Source organism: Bos taurus, chromosome 27, assembly GCF_002263795.3.
Source record: "Bos taurus isolate L1 Dominette 01449 registration number 42190680 breed Hereford chromosome 27, ARS-UCD2.0, whole genome shotgun sequence".
NCBI lineage: Eukaryota > Metazoa > Chordata > Mammalia > Artiodactyla > Bovidae > Bos > Bos taurus.
The window spans coordinates 19,157,051-19,177,689 of record NC_037354.1 but is presented as its reverse complement, the minus strand read 5'-3'; the positions used below and the strand labels follow the sequence as shown (position 1 = coordinate 19,177,689).

Genomic DNA, 20,639 nt, shown 5'->3' with positions numbered 1-20,639 from the left:
CCTTGAGTCTCTAAGTCCTATCCCACTCTGTGACCCCATGTACTGTGGAACCCCAGGCTCCTCTGTCCTCCACTATCTCCCGGAGTTTGCTCAAATTCATGTCCATTGAGTCATTGATGCTATCTAACCATCTCATCCTCTGTCGTCCCCTTTTCCTCTTGGCCTCAATCTTTTCCAGCTTCAGGGTCTTTTCTAGTGAGTCGGCTCTTTGCATCAGGTGGCCAATGTATTGAGGCTTCAGCTTCAGCAACAGTCCTTCCAATGAATATCCAGGGTTGATTTCCTTTAGGATTGACTGGTTTGATCTCCTTGCAGTCCAAGGGACTCTCAAGAGTCTTCTCCAACACCATGGTTTGAAAGCATCAGTTCTTCAGTGTTCAGCCTTCTTTATGGTCCAACTCTCACATCCGTGCATGACTATTGGAAAAACCACAGCTTTGACTATACAGACATTTGTCAGCAAAGTGATATCTCTGCCTTTTTAATACGCTGTCTAGGTTTGTCATAGCTTTTCTTCCAAGGAGCAAGGGTCTTGTAATTTCGTGGCTGCAGTCACCATCTGTAGTGATTTTGGAGCCTGAGAAAATAAAATTTGTCACTGCTTCCCTTTTTTTCCCCTTCTATTTTGCACTGGGGAAGGAAATGGCAGCCTACTCTGGTATTCTTTCCTGGAGAACCCCACGGACAGTATGAAAAGCCATTATCCCTAAAGTCTATTAAAGGGAGGCCTCCTGGTTTCGGGAGGGAGAATCCTAGTGCACGTAGTGAACTGGTGATCTTGGCCTCCTTCCCACCCCGGAACCCATGCTGCCTTAACCCCAGCCGCACAGCCTGACTGGAAATGCTTGAAAGCTCTGCCTTTACTTGTCCTGTCCAGAATGCTGCTCTAGCTGCTTACCCACCCTCTTTGTGTGGGCCCTGCCCCCTCCTTTTCAGCCTTTAAAACAAGTTCAGGCTTATTTCTTCCAAAAAGCCATCTTTGAGTAACTTCCTGTGTCTCCCCAAAGAGCCTTCATTTCTTATCCTAAAGCTTTACTGTGTGCTTTTTAAAGCACAGGAGCCGTGTGCTTATTTATACTTGTCTCATCTACACCCACACCCAATGCCTGCTTCACAATAGACCGTGCCTAAACATCAGTTAAAATATTAAGATTCCAAAGCCTGGGGTACGATAATGAAGGGAGTGGAACAGAGTGTGACTTGACTAGGTTGGGTTGCGATAGAAAAACAGAAGTAGACATGTTGGATGGGTAAGGAATAGCAGACCTTTGGATATTAGTTCCTTATTTATTTACCAGCTGTGTCTGCAACTTGGTGTCTCCTACACCGCCTAGTGGTAGGAAAATACAAAAGATGTTTTGACTCAGGGCCTAATCTTAAGGGCCTTTATCTAAGTAAATAATGTGCATCGAGAGGTGGTTTAACATATAATTAAGAGTATAGGGCTTCCCTGGTGGCTCAGTGGTAAAGAATCCACCTGCCAGTGCAGGAGACATGGGTTCGATCTCTGGTCTGGGAAAATCCCACAACTGCCTGCAGAGCAGCTAAACCATGTGCCACAATTACGGAGCCTGTGCTCTAGAACCCATGTTTTGCAACAAGAGAAGCCACCGCCTGCAAAACTGCAACAAAGAGGAGCCGCCACTCGCTACAACTGGAGAAAGCCTGTGTGCAGCAAGGAAGACCAAGCACAGACCGCACCCCCCGCTCCCCACCCTGAAAAAAAATGAGTGTAGCTGCTTGAGACAGACTGCTGTGGTAGACAAACCTTGCTGTCTTTTTGAGTTTGATGACTTTGTAAAGTTATGTGTGTGTGTGTGAAAGTCAGTCGGGTCTGACTCTCTGTGACCCCATGGACTGTAGCCCTTCAGGCTCCTCTGTCCTTGGAATACTGTCCAGGCAAGAATACTGGAGTGGGTTGCCATGCCCTTCTCCAGGGGATCTTCCCTACCCAGGGATCAAACCCGGGTCTCCCTCATTTGTAAGTTATATAACTTCCATGTAACTGTGTTTCTCCAGCTGTAAAATGGGATATCTCCTAGGGTAATGATGAATATTGAGAGTTAATATAGGAAAAGACTTTTAAAATTTCTGATAAGTTGTGCATCATAAATGTTAGCTATTATTATTAGCTATCAAAGTGCCCTGAGAAAGATATAAATGAAATGTTGTAGCAAGCTATTATCTCTTGTCTTCCAGGTCTGAGGTGATATTTCATTGTGGTTTGATTTGCATTTCCCTAATAATTAGTGACATTGAGTGTCTTTTCATGTACCTGTTGACCTTTGGAAAGATATCTATTCAGTTCCTTTGACCATTTAAAATAGCTTTTTCTATTGAATTTCTTATATATTTTGGATATTAATCCCTTATCAGATGTATGATTTGCAAATATTTTCTCCATTTCTGTAGACTGCCTTTTTATTTCTGGTTGTTTCTTTCGACTTCCCTGGTGGCTCAGATGGTAAAGTGTCTGCCTACAATGCAGGAGACCCGGGTTCAATCCTTGGGTCTGGAAGATCCCCTGGAGAAGGAAAAGGCAACCCACTCCAGTATTCTTGTATGGAAAATCCCATGGACGGAGAAGCCTGGTTGGCTACTGTCCATGGGGTCACAAAGAGTTGGACACGACTGAGTGACTTCACTATCTATCACTGTCTTTGCTGTGACCAACTTTTTAAAAGGTTTGTTGTAGTCTCAGCCATCAGCACCACCTTGTGGACAAATAAGAAATGGCTACATTTTGCTCAAGTAGCATCAGTTCAGTTTGGTTCATGGCACCCCACTCCATTACTCTTGCCTGGAAAATCCCATGGACAGAGGAGCCTGGTAGGCTGCAGTCCATGCTAAGGGTCGAACACGACTGAGCGACTTCAATTTCACTTTTCACTTTCATGCATTGGAGAAGGAAATGGCAACCCACTCCAGTGATCTTGCCTGGAGAATCCCAGGGATGGGGGAGCCTGGTGGGCTGTAGTTTATGGGGTCGCCCAGAGTCGGACACGACTGAAGTGACTTAGCAGCAGCAGCAGCAGTCACTCAATTGTGTCCGACTCTTTGCGACCCCGTGGACTGCAGGACACCAGGCTTCCTTGTCCATCACCAACTCCTGGAGCTTACTCAAACTCATGTCCGTCAAATCGGTGATGCCATCCAACGATTTCATCCTTTGTCAGGCAGCATCAGATCAGATCAGATCAGATCAGTTGCTCAGTCGTGTCCGACTCCTTGCGACCTCATGAACCGCAGCACGCCAGGCCTCCCTGTCCATCACCAACTCCTGGAGTTCACTCAGACTCACGACCATTGAGTCAGTGATGCCATCCAGCCATCTCATCCTCTGTCGTCCCCTTCTCCTCTTGCCCCCAATCCCTCCCAGCATCAGAGTCTTTTCCAATGAGTCAACTCTTTGCATGAGGTGGCCAAAGTACTGGAGTTTCAGCTTTAGCATCATTCCTTCCAAAGAAATCCCAGGGCTGATCTCCTTCAGAATGGACTGGTTGGATCTCCTTGCAGTCCAAGGGACTCTCAAGAGTTTTCTCCAACACCACAGTTGAAAAGCATCAATTCTTCGGCGCTCAGCCTTCTTCACAGTCCAACTCTCACATCCATACATGACCACAGGAAAAACCATAGCCTTGACTAGATGAACCTTTGTTGGCAAAGTAATGTCTCTGCTTTTGAATATGCTATCTAGGTTGGTCATAACTTTCCTTCCAAGGAGTAAGCGTCTTTTAATTTCATGGCTGTAGTCACCATCTGCAGTGATTTTGGAGCCCAGAAAAATAAAGTCTGACACTGTTTCCACTGTTTCCCTATCTATTTCCCATGAAGTGATGGGACCGGATGCCATGATCTTCGTTTTCTGAATGTTGAGCTTTAAGCCAACTTTTTCACTCTCGACTTTCACCTTCATCCTCAGGCAGCATCAGGTTATGAAAAAATATCCAGTCTGAACTATCAGGAAAGCTTAGTCCCAACCGACAGCACCACCTTGTGGACAACTAAGAAAATGGCTGCATTTTGCTCAAGTAGCTTCTGGTTGTCTTAAAAGTACCCATACCCAAATGAACTTACTTGCAAAACAGAAAGATATTCACAGACTTAGAGAAGGAAGTTACGGTTGCTGGAGGAAAGGGATAGTTAGGGAGTTTGGGATGGACATGTACACACCGCTGTATTTAAAATGGATAACCAGCAAGGACCTACTGTATAGCACGTGGGACTCTGCTCAATGTTACGTGCAGGCCTGGATGGGAGAGGAGTTTGGGGGAGAACGGGTGTGTGTATGTGTATGGCTGAGTCCCTTCACTGTTCACCTGGAACTGTCACAACATTGTTTGTTGATTGACTATCACTTCAGTTCAGTTGCTCAGTCGTGTCCGACTCTTTGCGACCCCATGAATCACAGCACGCCAGGCCTCCCTGTCCATCACCAGCTCCTGGAGTTCACTCAAACTCATGTCCATTGAGTCGGTGATGCCATCCAGCCATCTCATCCTCTGTTGTCCCCTTCTCCTCCTGCCCCCAATCCCTCCTAGCATCAGGGTCTTTTCAAATGAGTCAGCTCTTCGCATGAGGTGGCCAAAGTATTGGAGTTTCAGCTTTAGTATCAGTCCTTCCAATGAACACTCAGGACTGATCTCCTATAGGATGGACTGGTTGGATCTCCTTGCAGTCCAAGGGACTCTTCAAGAGTCTTCTCCAACACCACAGTTCAAAAGCATCAATTCTTCGGCGCTCAGCTTTCTTCACAGTCCAACTCTCACATCCATACGTGACCACTGGAAAAACCATAGCCTTGACTAGATGGACCTTTGTTGGCAAAGTAATGTCTCTGCTTTTGAATATACTATCTAGGTTGGTCATAACTTTCCTTCCAAGGAGTAAGCGTCTTTTAATTTCATGGCTGCAATCACCATCTGCAGTGATTTTGGAGCCCAGAAAAATAAAGTCTGACACTCTTTCCACTGTTTCCCCATCTATTTCCCATGAAGTGATGGGACCAGATGCCATGATCTTAGTTTTCTGAATGTTGAGCTTTAAGCCAACTTTTTCACTCTCTTCTTTCACTTTCATCAAGAGGCTTTTTAGTTCCTCTTCACTTTCTGCCATAAGGGTGGTGTCATCTGCGTATCTGAGGTTATTGATGTTTCTCCTGGCAATCTTGATTCCAGCTTGTGCTTCTTCCAGCCCAGCGTTTCTCATGATGTACTCTGCATAGAAGTTAAATAAGCAGGGTGACAATATACAGCCTTGACGAACTCCTTTTCCTATTTGGAACCAGTCTCTTGTTCCATGTCCAGTTCTAACTGTTGCTTCCTGACCTGCATACAGATTTCTAAGGAGGCAGGTCAGGTGGTCTGGTATTCCCATTTCCTTCAGAATGTTCCACAATTTATCATGATCCACATAATCAAAGGTTTTGGCATAGTCAATAAAGCAGAAATAGATGTTTTTCTGGAACTCTCTTGCTTTTTCCATGATCCAGCGGATGTTGGCAATTTGATCTCTGGTTCCTCTGCCTTTTCTAAAACCAGCTTGAACATCTGGAAGTTCATGGTTCACGTATTGCTGAAGCCTGGCTTGGAGAATTTTGAGCATTACTTTGCTAGCGTGTGAGATGAGTGCAATTGTGCGGTAGTTTGAGCATTCTTTAGCATTGCCTTTCTTTGGGATTGGAATGAAAACTGACCTTTTCCAGTCCTGTGGCCACTGCTGACTTTTCCAAATATGCTGGCATATTGAGTGCAGCACTTTCACAGCATCATCTTTCAGGGTTTGAAATAGCTCCACTGGAATTCCATCACCTCCACTAGCTTTGTTCATAGTCATGCTTTCTAAGGCCCACTTGACTTCACATTCCAGGATGTCTAGCTCTAGGTGAGTGATCACACCATCGTGATTATCTGGGTCGTGAAGCTCTTTTTTGTACAGTTCTTCTGTGTATTCTTGCCACTTCTTCTTAATATCTTCTGCTTCTGTTAAGTCCATACCATTTCTGTCCTTTATCGAGCCCATCTTTGCATGAAATGTTCCCTTGGTATCTCTAATTTTCTTGAAGAGATCTCCAGTCTTTCCCATTCTGTTGTTTTCCTCTATTTCTTTGCATTGATTGCTGAGGAAGGCTTTCTTATCTCTCCTTGCTATTCTTTGGAACTCTGCATTCAGATGCTTATATCTTTCCTTTTCTCCTTTACTTTTTGCTTCTCTTCTTTTCACAGCTATTTGTAAGGCCTCCTCAGACAGCCATTTTGCTTTTTTGCATTTCTTTTCCATGGACATGGTCTTGATCCCTGTCTCCTGTACAATGTCATGAACCTCTGTCCATAGTTCATCAGGCACTCTATCAGATCTAGTCCCTTAAATCTATTTCTCACTTACATTGTATAATCATAAGGCATTTGATTTAGGTCATATCTGAATGGTCTAGTGGTTTCCCCCACTTTCTTCAATTTAAGTCTGAATCTGGCAATAAGGAGTTCATGATCTGAGCCACAGTCAGCTCCCAGTTTTGTTTTTGCTGACTGTATAGAGCTTCTCCATCTTTGGCTGCAAAGAATATAATCAATCTGATGTCGGTGTTGACCATCTGGTGATGTCCATATGTAGAGTCTTCTCTTGTGTTGTTGGAAGAGGGTGTTTGCTATGACCAGTGTGTTCTCTTGGCAAAACTCTGTTAGCCTTTGTCCTGCTTCATTCTGTACCCCAAGGCCAAATTTGCCTGTTATTCCAGGTGTTTCTTGACTTCCTACTTTTGCATTCCAGTCCCCTATAATTAAAAGGACATTTTTTTGATCAACTATACCCCAGTGCAAAATAAAAAGTGTAAAGAAATGATAATAGATGTGAAAGCTCTTTGATATCTACTAAATTTGGAGAAGGAAATGGCAACCCACTCCAGTATTCTTGCCTGGAGAATCCCAGGGACAGAGAAGCCTGGTGGGCTGCTGTCGATGGGGTCACACAGAGTCGGACACGACTGAAGCGACTTAGCATGCATGCATGCATTGGAGAAGGAAATGGCAACCTACTTCAGTATTCTTGCCTGGAGAATCCCAGGGACGGAAGAGCCTGGTGGACTGCTCTCTATGGGGTCGCACAGGGTCGGACATGACTGAAGCGACTTAGCAGCAGCAAATTCAATAAAAGCCTAAAAAATTATTACTACTAAAGGCAGGCATGTGTTGGGCGAATGTGTAATAAAGTTAAGTGTTGCTTAAAAAAAGTACTCATAACCAAATTTGGAATTTAGAAAGCATCCTTGAAGCTGTATTTAGAGGATGTGTTTCCCCTAATACACTTTGAGATCACTTATAAATATCAGCAATACTATGCTGTCCTTTAAATACAAGTATAACGCTCTTCATGTAGAAAGCGCTGCTGCTGCTAAGTCACTTCAGTTGTGTCCGACTCTGTGCGACCCCATAGAGGGCAGGGATTCTCCAGGCAAGAACACTGGAGTGGGTTGCCATTTCCTTCTCCAATGCATGAAAGTGAAAAGTGAAAAGTGAAAATGAAGTCGCTCAGTCGTGTCAGACCCTCAGCGACCCCATGGACTGCAGCCTTCCAGGCTCCTCCATCCATGGGATTTTCCAGGCAAGAGTACTGGAGTGGGGTCCCATTGCCTTTTCCGGTAGAAAGCGCTACAGAAACTGAAAAGAACTGGTATTTTTTCCTTAACATCATCTGATGCTCCTTGAGCGAAATGTAGCCATTTCTTATATGTCCACAAGGTGGTGCTGTTTCCCTACGAATAACACAAGGCAGCCGATCCCAGGAACACAAGGGACTCAAAATATCACCGTAGGTCCTTTTCCATAATTATTAGTTTTTCAGGGTGCAATTAGGTTTGTCCCATAGAAGTAACGTGTAGTTTTTCTTATAGAAGCATAATTTATGATTTAGTACAAAATTTGGCATTGTCAGATTGAAGATTTTTTTCATTCTCTTTTTCCCTTATAATTTCATTTATAATAATTATATTTTTAGTGATACTAACAGCTTCATAAAAACATCATTATATTATACACCCAATGACTGTGAAATCATTTGCCTTGAAGCACAGTGAAATCATCAATCAGCAAACTGGGTCTGAAACGGGCCATTTTAAGAAAGCTATTTATGCTCTAATTTGCAAATTGGGTTTTTTTTTTTTTTTGAAATTAAAACATTTTAAAAATGTACCAACTACGATTGCTTAAAAAAAGTAATGGTTCTTTTTATGGTAAGGAAATAAATTGAACCTCTGTGCTGGAAAGTGCAGAAAACAAATCAGCTTTCTTTATAAATAGATTTTACTGCTGGCTTAGAAATTACCTTCTGTGCTTTTCAGATGATGGAAAAATGAAATCAGCTTCTGTTTGCACTGTGCAGAGAGCATATTTGCTGTATTCCTTTCAAGAGGATTATGGAATGTTGGGAGGTTAGGATTCTCAAAACGAGAGTTCTAGGAAGTGGCAAAATGTGGAAAGGAAAATAAAGCAAGCCTGGTTGTTTTGTATATACACTTAGTATATATGCTGATGGGTTGGAGGGATACCCTGGATGGGGAGCCAGCACGTCATCTTGTTCTCACTTGGACGGACTTGACGTGATCCGGTATTCACTGAAGGCCAAGGCTGACCAGGCGTCAGGTTGGCTGGCATTGGAACCTGGAGAGAAGCCACTGGCCAGAGGTTGTGGCCACGTGTTCAGAGTCTGGTGCTCAAAGCGAACTCAGTTCAGTCCCTCAGTTGTGTCCGACTCTTTGCGACCCTGTGGACCGCAGCACACCAGGCCTCCCTGTTCATCGCCAACTCCCAGAGTTTACTCAAACTCATGTCCATCGAGTCGGTGATGCCATCCAACCATCTCATCCTCTGTCGTCCGCTTCTCCTCCTGCCTTCAATCTTTCCCAGCATCAGGGTCTTTTCCAAAGAGTCAGTTCTTCTCATCAGGTGGTCAAAGTATTGGAGTTTCAGCTTCAGCATCAGCCCTTCCATTTTTCAGGACTGATTTCCTTTAGAATGGACTGGTTGGATCTCCTTGCAGTCCAAGGGACTCTCAAGAGTCTTCGAGTCTTCTCCAACACCACAGTTCAAAAGCATCAATTCTGTGCTTAGCTTTCTTTATGCTCCAACTCTCACATCCATACATGACTACTGGAAAAACCTCAAAAAAAAAAAAAAAAAAAAAAGCTCAAATCTAAGCAGGGCGTTAATGCCAAATCTGACACCAGCATCTAGGTGTCTCAGTTGCAGCTGAGACTCCAGTCTGATCGGAGGATTGAGTCACCTTGGAGATCCAACAGAACCCACAGAAGTGTGCTCCTCAGATGCTGGCTGGCGAGCAGCACGGGGTTGCTTCGTTCCACTTGGTAGATGCTCTTTGCTAGGCTAAGTTTGATAGAGACATCCTTCAGGAGCAGGGACATGCTCTTCAGATGAGGGTACAGGTTTGGCTCCTTGGAGCGGTAGCCCTAGAGCTCATAGTTCAAAGGAGGAGGGAGGAGACAGCATCTCCTGATGATAGGTGATTGCATTTATACCAGACTAAAAAAAAATTACCTATTTATTATTTATTTTTGGCTGCACTGGGTCTTCGTTGCTGCACGGGCTTTTTCCAGTTGCAGTGAGTGGGGCCGCTCTCTGCTTGTGGCGCGCAGGCTTCTCATTGCAGTGGCTTCTGTTGCGAAGCTCGGGCTCTAGGGCCCACGGACTTCCGTAGAGGGTGGTGTGTGGACTTAGTTGCTGCGTGCCGTGTGGAATCTTCCCGAATCAGGGATTGCGCCCGTGTACCCCACATTGGCAGGTGGGTTCCTAGCCACTATGCCACCAGGGAAGCCCTAAACTGGATTTTTTTTTTTTAAGAGAATTCTTATGTCTTAGTCTGATTGGGCTGCTATAACATATAATCATAAACATGAAACTGCTTATTTCTCTCGGTTGTAGGATCTGGGAAGTCCAAGATGAAGGAAAATTCCTCGTCTGGTCAGGACCTGCTTTCTGATCTGCAGATGGCTCCTGTCCTCACATGGTAAGAGAGCTCGCTTTCTGTTCTAACAACAACACGAATCCCCTTATGACTTCCTCACCGTCATGACTTCACCTAAACTAAATCACCTCCCCAAAGCAAAAGCTTGTAATGCCACCCCATTGTAGGGAAGAGCTTTAACATATGAATTTTGAGAAATCACAAACATGTAGACCACAGCACATCATCTGATAAGATCTAGTCCCTAAAAATGATGTAAAATTAGGACTTGATTCTTGTCCAAACTGTCTGGATTTCTTAAAAACAAAGCATACTTGACTATTTCCTTGAAAGATTTCTTCGTCCATGCCCTGTTGTAGTTACAGAATTTTTACAGAATTACATCCAGGAGAATTCTAATAATTTAATCTATCATAGAGGTGAAGTGAAGTGAAGTGAAGTCGCTCAGTCATGTCCGACTCTTTGCGACCCCATGGACTGTAACCCACCAGGCTCCTCCATCCATGGGATTCTCCAGGCAAGAATACTGGAGTGGGTTGCCATTTCCTTCTCCAGGGGATCTTCCCGACCCAGGGATCAAACCTGGGTCTCCCACATTACAGGCAGACACTTTAACCTCTGAGCCACCAGGAGTAAAGCATGTGCTTTGGAATCATACAGTAGAATTTGTGAACAAATCCACACAAAACCCTCCTCTTGATTCCTTTTACTGGTCCAGTTTTGCTGAGGAACTAACTTTGGGAGACTTGCCCAAGATCACACAATTCGTAAGTGATAGAGCTGAAGTTGGTATACTCAGTCTCTCTGAGTCCACGACCTAACCATTGTCCAACACTGCTTTTTTAAGGCCTGGAGAATGCCACCATTCTTCCTTCTGAAATCTCACTTCCTTCTGGGTAGCAACTTAATCAATCTGTGAAGAGGGCACCATAATACAGACAAAAAAAGTTCTTTGAAATCTAATGTTTGTGGTGAGGAGCAGTCCTGTGGCATCGCCAGTGGGTAAGCATCTTTTGAAGGCTCTCTCTGCACCAGTTCAGTAAGAAGTAGAGACGTTACTGTTGGCCTGTGCAGGACAGAAGGCCCACAGCTTATACCCTTCCCTTCTCTTTTACTTTATCTCCAAAGGACTTTTTACAGTTAGTCAAGTTTAAGGATCTTTTATGAGCCCCCGGGGAGAGGTAGAACTTTCCTAGATCTCGGTAAAGGTTTTTTTTTTTTTTTTTAATATTTATTTTATTTGGCTACACTGGGTCTTAGTTGTGGCATGTGGGATCTAGTTCCTTGACCAGGGATTGAACCCGTGCCCCCTGCACTGGGAGTGCAGATCCTTAGCCATTGGGCCACCAAGGAAGTCCCTCTAGAGACTAGGTAAAGATTTATGGGCAAGCAGAAGAATTAATGTAGCTTGCGACTACTCCTTTCGGGAAAAAGTCTAATCATTTCTTTCTTTGACTCCCCTTCGTTCCCTCAAATGCTGGATAAAATGCATCTGCTTTCTAATCCTTGTCAATAGAGGATATCCGCTCTCTTTCACTGAACACAGAACCAGAAGCAAATAAGAAAGAATACAGTGAAACCTAGGCAGGCTTCCCAGGCTTCCTCAAGTCTACTCTGTCTGGTGGCTGTCCTCGTCCTCCTTGTGACAGATGTTCCATCCCTTTCTCATAAGAGAGTATCCAGATCTAAGATTTGGGTCTGACCTTTGGGAGAAGTAGGCAGGAGTGGTCTCTGGCTTGTTTTGGCATCCGACCAAGGGCTTCCCTGGTGGCTCAGATGGTAAAGAATCCGCCTGCAATGCAGGAGACCTGGGTTTGATCCCTGGATTGGGAAGATCCCCTTCAGAAGGGAATGGCAACCCACCCAGTATTCTTGCCTGGAGAATCCCATAGACAGAGGAGTCTGGCGGGCTACAGTCCATGGGGTTGCAAAGAGTCAGACATGAATGAGCAGCTAACACACACACACACACACACACCAGAGTCCTTCCAGCATTCAACTCAGCTCAGTGACCTCTCTGTGTGTTTGGGGAAAATCTCCAGGTAGTAATCAACTGTTATTTTCCTGTGCTTTGTTTTCTGTGCATATATATCTTTCTTAGGGACATTGTCTGGAGATTGGTTCCTTGGCCAAATACCATCTTAATCACTGCCATTATGACGAATTGTTTGCCCTTGTGGAACTGAAACCTAAATGGAGATTGAGTGAACAAGTAGAGTGAGCCAATTATGTTACGATGTCAATCTTTTTGTGTCTTCTTAGGGATATTGATTGTTTCCCCCCTTGTTCACCAAGTTCTAGGCTTGGTGATAAAAGGGATATTTTGATCTGCTGCAAACTTCCTGATTGGTTAGCAATAAACTTGACTGTCTGGAATAGACTGCTGGGAACTATCTCTTGTCTCAATCAGAAATTCCACTGTTGGGAGATGTGTGTGAACTGGGAAGGTCGTAAATATTTATTGATTACCTGCTGTACGCTTAACCCTATGTTAAGCACTGGACCTATTAAATAATTTTGACTATCTTCATATTCAGCCCTCACGACAATACTCTGCTTTTCTTTTTCTCCCCCTAGTTGTGATAAGTGGGGGCTACTTTTCGTTGTGGTGCACAAGCTTCTCATTGAGCTGGGTTCTCTTGTTGTGGAGCACGGGCTCCAGGGCGTATGGGCTCAGTACTTGCAGCTCCAGGCTCTAGAGCACAGGCTCAGTAGTGGCACTTGGGCGTGGTTGCTCTTTGGCATGTGGGATCTCCTGGATCCAGGGTTGAACCCGTGTCTTCTGCATCGGCAGGTGGATTCATTATCACTGAACTTTATTTTTCTGGGCTCCAAAATCACTGCAGCTGGTGACTGCAGCCATGAAATTAAAAGACGCTTACTCCTTGGAAGGAAAGTTACGACCAACCTAGACAGCATATTAAAAGCAGAGACATTACTTTGCCAACAGAGGACTGTCTAGTCAAGGCTATGGTTTTTCCAGTGGTCATGTATGGATGTGAGAGTTGGACTGTGCAGAAAGCTGAGCGCCAAAGAATTGATGCTTTTGAACTGTGGTGTTGGAGAAGACTCTTGAGAGTCCCTTGGACTGCAAGGAGATCCAACCAGTCCATCCTAAAGGAAATCAGTCTTGGGTGTTCATTGGAAGGACTGATGTTCAAGCTGAAACTCCAATACTTTGGCCACCTGATACGAAGAGCTGACTCATTTGAAAAGACCCTGATGCTGGGAAAGATTGAGGGCAGGAGGAGAAGGGGACGATAGAGGATGAGATGGTTGGATGGCATCACCGGGTCAATGGACATGAGTTTGGGTAAACTCCAGGAGTTGGTGATGGACAGGGAGGCCGGTGTGCTGCAGTCCATGGGGTTGCAAAGAGTTGGACACGACTGAGTGACTGAACTGAACTGAATTGAACTGAGCCACCAGGGAAGCCCCAGATGCTTGGTTTTGGCAGACACAAGACAAATCTGGTGTCAGGGGGCCTGAGCAGGCCACAAGGAAGCGGGCTGGGTCCAGGGAAGGGTGGCGCTGGTTGTCTAGGGAACTGGCCACCTTTGGGCTGGCAGCACATCAGAAAACCCCACTCCGCTTCCCTCAGATGCTGCCCAGGTCTGCTGGAGCTAAGAGAGCTCTGAGAACGACCACTCCACGGCCTGAGTGTGGGTCCTGGGCTGCCTTCCCTCATCAATATCTTGGCCGATGGCTATGCATGTGGGGGCTATTTGCCTGGCTTTCTCAACCTGTGCCAGAAAACGTGCTTTTGAAGTGGTTTGGAAAGCTCCAAAGGAGACGTGCTTCAGGTATTGGCGTTACTGCCAAAGAGAAAAAGATTCTGCTTTTCATCAGCTGCTTGCTCCAGTGGTCTGTGTGTCTCCGACACCTACTGCTGATGGCCCTGTCGGGCGGATCCTGCAGTGGAGGGTGAACAGCAGCCCAGGGTCTTCCTCCCCATTCCAGGCTGGGCGGCGAGCAGCCTTACAATGCCGGGATGCTCCAGCTCAGGTAGGCTGGAGATCAGTGGCCACTCTTAGAGCACGAGGTTGGACACTCTTTATAGTTTCCCCACACGCGGAAATTGGCAGGGCTTGAGAAAGAATCACTGGCAGGAAGTTCATTTTCTTTTCCTGCTACCTTCCCCAGCCGTAAATCTAAAAGCTTTTTACCTAAATCACGTTTGGGATCTCCTGGGATTGGAGAGCAGTTCCCCTGGAGTTTTTCCCAATCAGAGTTCAGTCCTAGCGATCTGAGAGTTCGAATAGTCTATTTGAATTTGAAAAAAAGCTGTTCTTATTGATGCTTCTCATAGTCTCTCCCTCCCCCAGAAGGCTTCTGATTTTGTGTCTTTAGGTTTTGCCCACTCCCCCTACCAAATCTCAGATTCCTGAAAGTGAAAGCCTTTCATTTTGAATTTCATCATCTCTCACTTAATTAGAATTTCATTCACCTGTTGTGGCGGGTTTACTTTCATCCCTTCAAAATAAGCTTCCCCTGAGTTTTCTCCAACTATCTGACCCAGAGCTATTTAAATCTTAGGGCTTCCCTGGTGGCTCAATGGTACAGAGTCTTCCAGGAGACGCAGGCTCGATCCCTGGTTCAGAAAGATCCCCTGGAGGAGGAAATGGCAACCCACTCCAGTATTCTTTCCTGAGAAATCCCATGGACAGAGGAGACTGGTGGGATACAGTCCATGGGGTTGCAAAGAGTCAGACATGACTTAACAATGAAACAGTAACCTTTTAAAAGGCCTTATTTCCAAGTAGTCACATTGTGAGGTCTTGGTGATAGGACTTCAACACATACATTTCGGATGAACACAGTTGAGACATAACAGTCATCAATCGCCTTCTTATTTTTCAGTCCAGTGGGATCTGAGGAATTTTCAGTATTAAACCTCTTCCTCTTTTCTTGGGGGGGGGTGCTCCTTTGATTCTACACTTGGGTGATTTTTTTCCCCTTTCTTTGGCTCAGATCCCCCGCTCCCTGTGCACCCCGCCCCCCCATCTTTCCTTACCTCCAAACTCTAAGTGCTAGAATTCCTCGGGACTTCGTTCTGGGTCCTCTTCTCTTCTCACTTGATAAAAACTTTAAGATTTTAATAATGTCTATGCCTTAAATATCATTTTAACACAGATGTAAGTCTGTACTACAGACCTTTCTTGCTAAGTGCCAGAACACCATGTCCAACTGTTTTTTTTTTTTTTTTTTTTAACATTTCCACTTGGATTTTCACAGTCATACCTAAAATCAGAACTCAGAAAACTTGAGATCTATCCCCAAAAGTTATGCCTCTTCCTAAATCTATTCCTCCCTGTTAGTTTTCTTCTTATCCAGCCTTCTTGTTCTTCATAGAAACAACATCACTCATTATCAGAGAAATGCAAATCAAAACCACTATGAGGTACCATTTCACGCCAGTCAGAATGGCTGCGATCCAAAAGTCTACAAGCAATAAATGCTGGAGAGGGTGTGGAGAAAAGGGAACCCTCTTACACCGTTGGTGGGAATGCAAACTAGTACAGCCACTATGGAGAACAGTGTGGAGATTCCTTAAAAAACTGGAAATAGAACTGCCTTATGACCCAGCAATCCCACTGCTGGGCATACACACTGAGGAAACCAGAAGGGAAAGAGACACGTGTACCCCAGTGTTCATCGCAGCACTGTTTATAATAGCCAGGACATGGAAGCAACCTAGATGTCCATCAGTGGATGAATGGATAAGAAAGCTGTGGTACATATACACGATGGAGTATTACTCAGCCATTAGAAAGAATACATTTGAATCAGTTCTAATGAGGTGGATGAAACTGGAGCCTATTATACAGAGTGAAGTAAGCCAGAAAGAAAAACACCAATACAGTATACTAACGCATATATATGGAATTTAGAAAGATGGTAACGATAACCCTGTATACGAGACAGCAAAAGAGACACTGATGTATAGAACAGTCTTTTGGACTCTGTGGGAGAGGGAGAGGATGGGATGATTTGGGAGAATGGCATTGAAACATGTATAATATCATATATGAAACGAGTCGCAGTCCAGGTTCGATTCACGATACTGGATGCTTGGGGCTGGTGCACTGGGATGACCCAGAGGGAGGGTATGGGGAGGGAGGAGGGAGGAGGGTTCAGGATGGGGAACACATGTATACCTGTGGCAGATTCATTTTGATATATGGCAAAACCAATACAATATTGTAAAGTTAAAAAAAAAAAAAAAAAAGCTTAGTATAGCAAAAAAAAAAAGAAAAAAGAAAAAAGAAATAACCTTCATTTACCCACTTGCTTCTGCCAGAAATGAAGAGTAATCCTTGATGCTTCTTTCTCTTGTCACACCTCTATGGGACCACTTGCAATCAAGTCCTGTTACTCTCCTTCAAAAACATGTCCTGATAGCAATCTCCTTCCATCCGCATGAGTACCTCTCACCCGGTGAGTAAACAGAACTCCTCCTTCCAACTCTGTGCCCCTCCAGTTCATTCTCTACGGAGCATCCAGGGAGGTCCTTTAAGGATTTCAATTAGATCTTATTTATTCTCTGTTTAAAGATCATTAATGGTTTCCCACCCACAAGATAATTCTGCTAGATTGCAAGCTCTAAGGCTGCTGTATCCTTTTGGAGATAGATCTTGCCAAGATATTTTTCATTTGGTTTCATTTAGTATTTTTTTAAATGTGAAGTGCTGCTACCTTATCATTGCCAATGAAATTCTGCTTACAGTTGTTAACATGAGTTTCAATTGACATAATGGGCAGCTGTCTTTGGCATCTATACATGATGGTCCTTTTGTAAGGTTTAATGTGTGGCAGGTAAAGTTATAAGCATTACAAGCAATAGCATATTTAATCCTAATAACACAAAGACTCATGTATTACTATTCCATTTTTACAAACAAAAAACCAAATATGGATTAAATAATTTGCTTGAATTGCAAAAAAAAAAAAAAAGGCTTGTCCTGTTTATTTCTGTTTCCCCAGAGCTTAGCCTAGGCTTCCCTGTGGCTCAGTGGTAAAGAATCCACCTGCCAATACAGGAGATGCAGGAGAAGACATGGGTTTGATTCCTGAGTTGGGAAGATCCCCTGGAGGAGGAAATGGCAACCCACTTCAGTATTTTTGCCTGGAACATTCCGTGAACAGAGCAGCCTGGTGGGTTAAAGTTCATGGAGTCCCCAAAGTCAGAAATAACCGAGCGCAGGCACACAGACAGGCCTAGCCCAGTGCCTCATGCCAATACCTAATAGGGCCTGATGCAGCGACCCCGCTCTCGCCAGCCTTTTCAGCCTCGTCTTTCACACCAGTACTCATCTGTCCCGGTCACTGCTCTTTTCCAGATCTGTGGCTGGCCTGGTCCAGGCTGCCTGGGCTGTGGTACACCCACTCTCCCTTTGGCTGGATTCTCTGGTGGCCTGGCTACACTAAGTGGTGTCCACGATCAGAGGCCTGGACATCCTGGAAGCTTGTTAGGACTCAGGTCCCACCCTAGACCTAATGGAGCAGAATCCACACTTCACCAAAGTCCTCAGTGATTCACGTGCATAGGAAAGTGTGGCCTCAGCCTCAGTGTTAGTTCTTTAGAGAGACCTTCCCCAGATGACCAGCATAAGTTCGGCCAAGTAGTGGATTCTCTCATCGCATCTGTGACACCCAGAAGGGAAAGGAAGTGAGACGCCAGGGAGGAAGGCAGGGGAGGTGAAGCCTACCAGTCAGAAGCTGTTAAACTTTTAATTAAGTGTGACCTTTCAAAAGTTTCGGATTTACGCCTGTGTCTCCTTTGCTGTCCTGTACATAGGATTGTTGGTACCATCTTTCTAGATTCCATATATAGTGTGTTAATATATGGTATTTGTCTTTCTCTTTCTGACTTACTTCACTCTGTGTAATAGGCTCTAGGTTCCTCCACCTCTTTAGAACTGACTCAAATGTGTTCCTTTTAATAGCTGAGTAAAATTCTATTGTATATTACTACAACTTCCTTATCCATTCGTCTGCCGATGGACATCTAGGTTGCTTCCACGTCCTAGCTATTGTAAATAGTGCTGCAGTGAACCTCGGGGTACAAGTGTCTTGTTCAGTTTCTGGTTTCCTTGGAGTACATGTCCAGTAGTGGGATTGCTGGGTTGTGACTCAGTGGGAGAGAGAGGCTTGGTTTGAGAGAATAGCACTGAAACATACACATTACCATATATAAAATAGATAACCAGTGTGCATCTGATGCATGAAGTAGGGCCCCCAAAGCCAGTGCTCCATGACAACCTGGAAGGATAGGGTGAGGAGGGAGGTGGGGGGCGGCTTTCAGGATGGAGTGGACACATGTATATCTATGGCCAGTTCATGTTGATGTATAGCAAATACCATCACAGTATTGTAAAGTAATTATCCTCCAATTAAAATAAATGAGTTAATTAAAAAAATCCACAATGGAAATTGAAATAAAAATTCAACGCAGAAAAAAGTTTTGGATTGCACAGAGGAGCCTGTGAAGTCTGTGAAGAGTATGAATTGATTTGAGCAAACAGAAAGTTGCAACAAGCTTTGTTTGCGTTAACAGAGTTTTGAGTCCACCCTAGAAAACCTCTTGATGTAGTTGTTTTGTGTTGATTTGCCACACTATGACACCACGGGATAAATGCACAGCAGTGAGTCACAGTCACTCTGGGTTTTCCAATATTTCATTGATCCATGGTTGTGTATTGTAGACAATCTGGCTAGGGCACCTTTTCTTTAATGTAATTGGATTCCAGCTTTGGTGCAAGTCAACTGTTCAGTGTTTTGTTGCAAATACTTTAGACATTACATCGCTGACCAATTGATTTGTGGTTCCTGGGGCCTTCTGCAGATTCTGTAAGAAGCCCCAAAATAACATTATTGTAGATCTCCAGCACGTTAGAAAGGACATGCGATGAGTGTTCAACCAATGAATGAAGCCATAGTTTGTGACTGAGAGACCAATGAAAACACAGTAATTAAAAGTAAACACCGTTACTTACCTCTGAAAACATTTCTATAGTGTCATACTTGTATACTTTACTTGTAAAATATTTTATTGCTTCTATTGCCAAGTGTTTCAGGATTTTATGGTGCCAAAATGTTTATTAATTTAACTAGACAATTTGTTGGAGTTTTTCAACAAACTAAAAGTGTTGGCGGAGCTGTCACGTTAAAGTACAATCCCACGCAACCTTTCAGGATTACGGCTGCTCCTTGTTTGTTTAATAAGAGAGCTCACGAATGCCTGATTGCAGAGGAAAGTGGGTGCAGGTGTAGTGCCGTTTAGGGGTGATGGAGGCACATTTGGCGTCTTTTGCATGATCTGTAGGTAAAGCCAAGCAGAAGTTATAATCAGCCCTCTGTCAAATCTACATAGTTTAAAACGGCACAGAGCTTTTTTGGACATTGAGGGAGGAAGTTTAGTAGAAATCTAAGGGAGGAGAGAGGGACCAACATGTGTTGATTGCCCTTCCATGCTGCTGCTGCTGGCTGCTAAGCCGCTTCAGTCGTGTCCAACTCTTTGTGACCCCATGGACTATAGCCCTCCAGGTTTCTCTATCCATGGGATTCTCCAGGCAAGAACACTGGAGTGGATTGCCATTTCCTCCCCCAGGGGATCTTCCCCACCCAGGGATCAAACTCAATGTCTCCTGGGGCTTCTGGATTGCAGGTGGATTCTTCACTGCTGAGGGGAAGCCCTGCTTTCTATGGGGTACTCGCCTTCTATGGGGTACTCATTTACTCCTCACACCCACCCTTTAAGAGGGGGTTCATTTGTTCCATTTAACTCAAGTGAAAAATTGAGCTTCACACGCATGCTTTTTTTTTTTTTTTTGACTCCTGGTTACACATTAAAATCAAAGGAGTGGCATTAAAAAACGACATTGTACACTTGTTGGGATGGCTATAATTAGAAAATGGAAAATAACAAGTGTTGGTGAGGATGTGGCGAAGTTGGAACCCTCATGCACGGCTGGTGGGAATGTAAAGTGGTGCAGCTGCTGTGGGAAATAGTGTGCTGGTTCCTCAAAAATTTAAATGAAGTAATCATATGAGCCAGTGATCACATTTACAGTAGTAGTAGTGTTAGTCGCTCAGTCGTGTCTGACTCTTTGCAACCCAAAGACTGTAGCCCACTAGGATCCCCTGTCCATGGAATTCTCCAGGCAAGAATACTGGAGTGGGTTGCCATTCCCTTCTCCAGGGGATCCTCCTGACCCAGGGACTGAACCCGGGTCTCCTGCATTGCAGGCAGATTCTTTACCATCGGAGCCACCAGGCAAGCCCAATCACATCCATAGATTGGTATATATCCAGAATAACCGAAAGCAGGACTCAGAGACTTGAGTATCCATGTTCATTATTTGCAATATCCAAAGGTGGAAATAACCCCAAAGTCCATTTATGGATAAATGAATAACGAAAGTGGTATATACATATAATGGAATCGTATTCAGACGTAAAAACAAATGAAATTCTGATACTTGCTACAACATGGATATGGAAACATGCTAAGTGAAGTAAGCCGGACACAAAAGACAAATATTGTATGATTCCACTTACATGAGGTGTCTAGAATAGGTAAATTCATAGAGACAGTAAGTATAATGAGGGTTACCAGGGGCTGGGGAAACGTGGGGATGGTAAGTTATTGTTTAATAGGATAG

General features: G+C 44.3%; 1 long non-coding RNA gene across 1 annotated transcript in view; it reads left to right on the top strand.

Moving 5' to 3' along the window:
- LOC107131907 (uncharacterized) overlaps positions 1-20,639 on the top strand; it is a 236,116-nt gene that overhangs the window by 33,891 nt on the left and 181,586 nt on the right. Inside the window, exons 2-3 of the long non-coding RNA XR_001495270.3 lie at positions 9,933-10,017; positions 16,277-16,413. This is a non-coding gene — a long non-coding RNA (uncharacterized lncRNA). The remainder of the gene's footprint in view (positions 1-9,932; positions 10,018-16,276; positions 16,414-20,639) is intronic.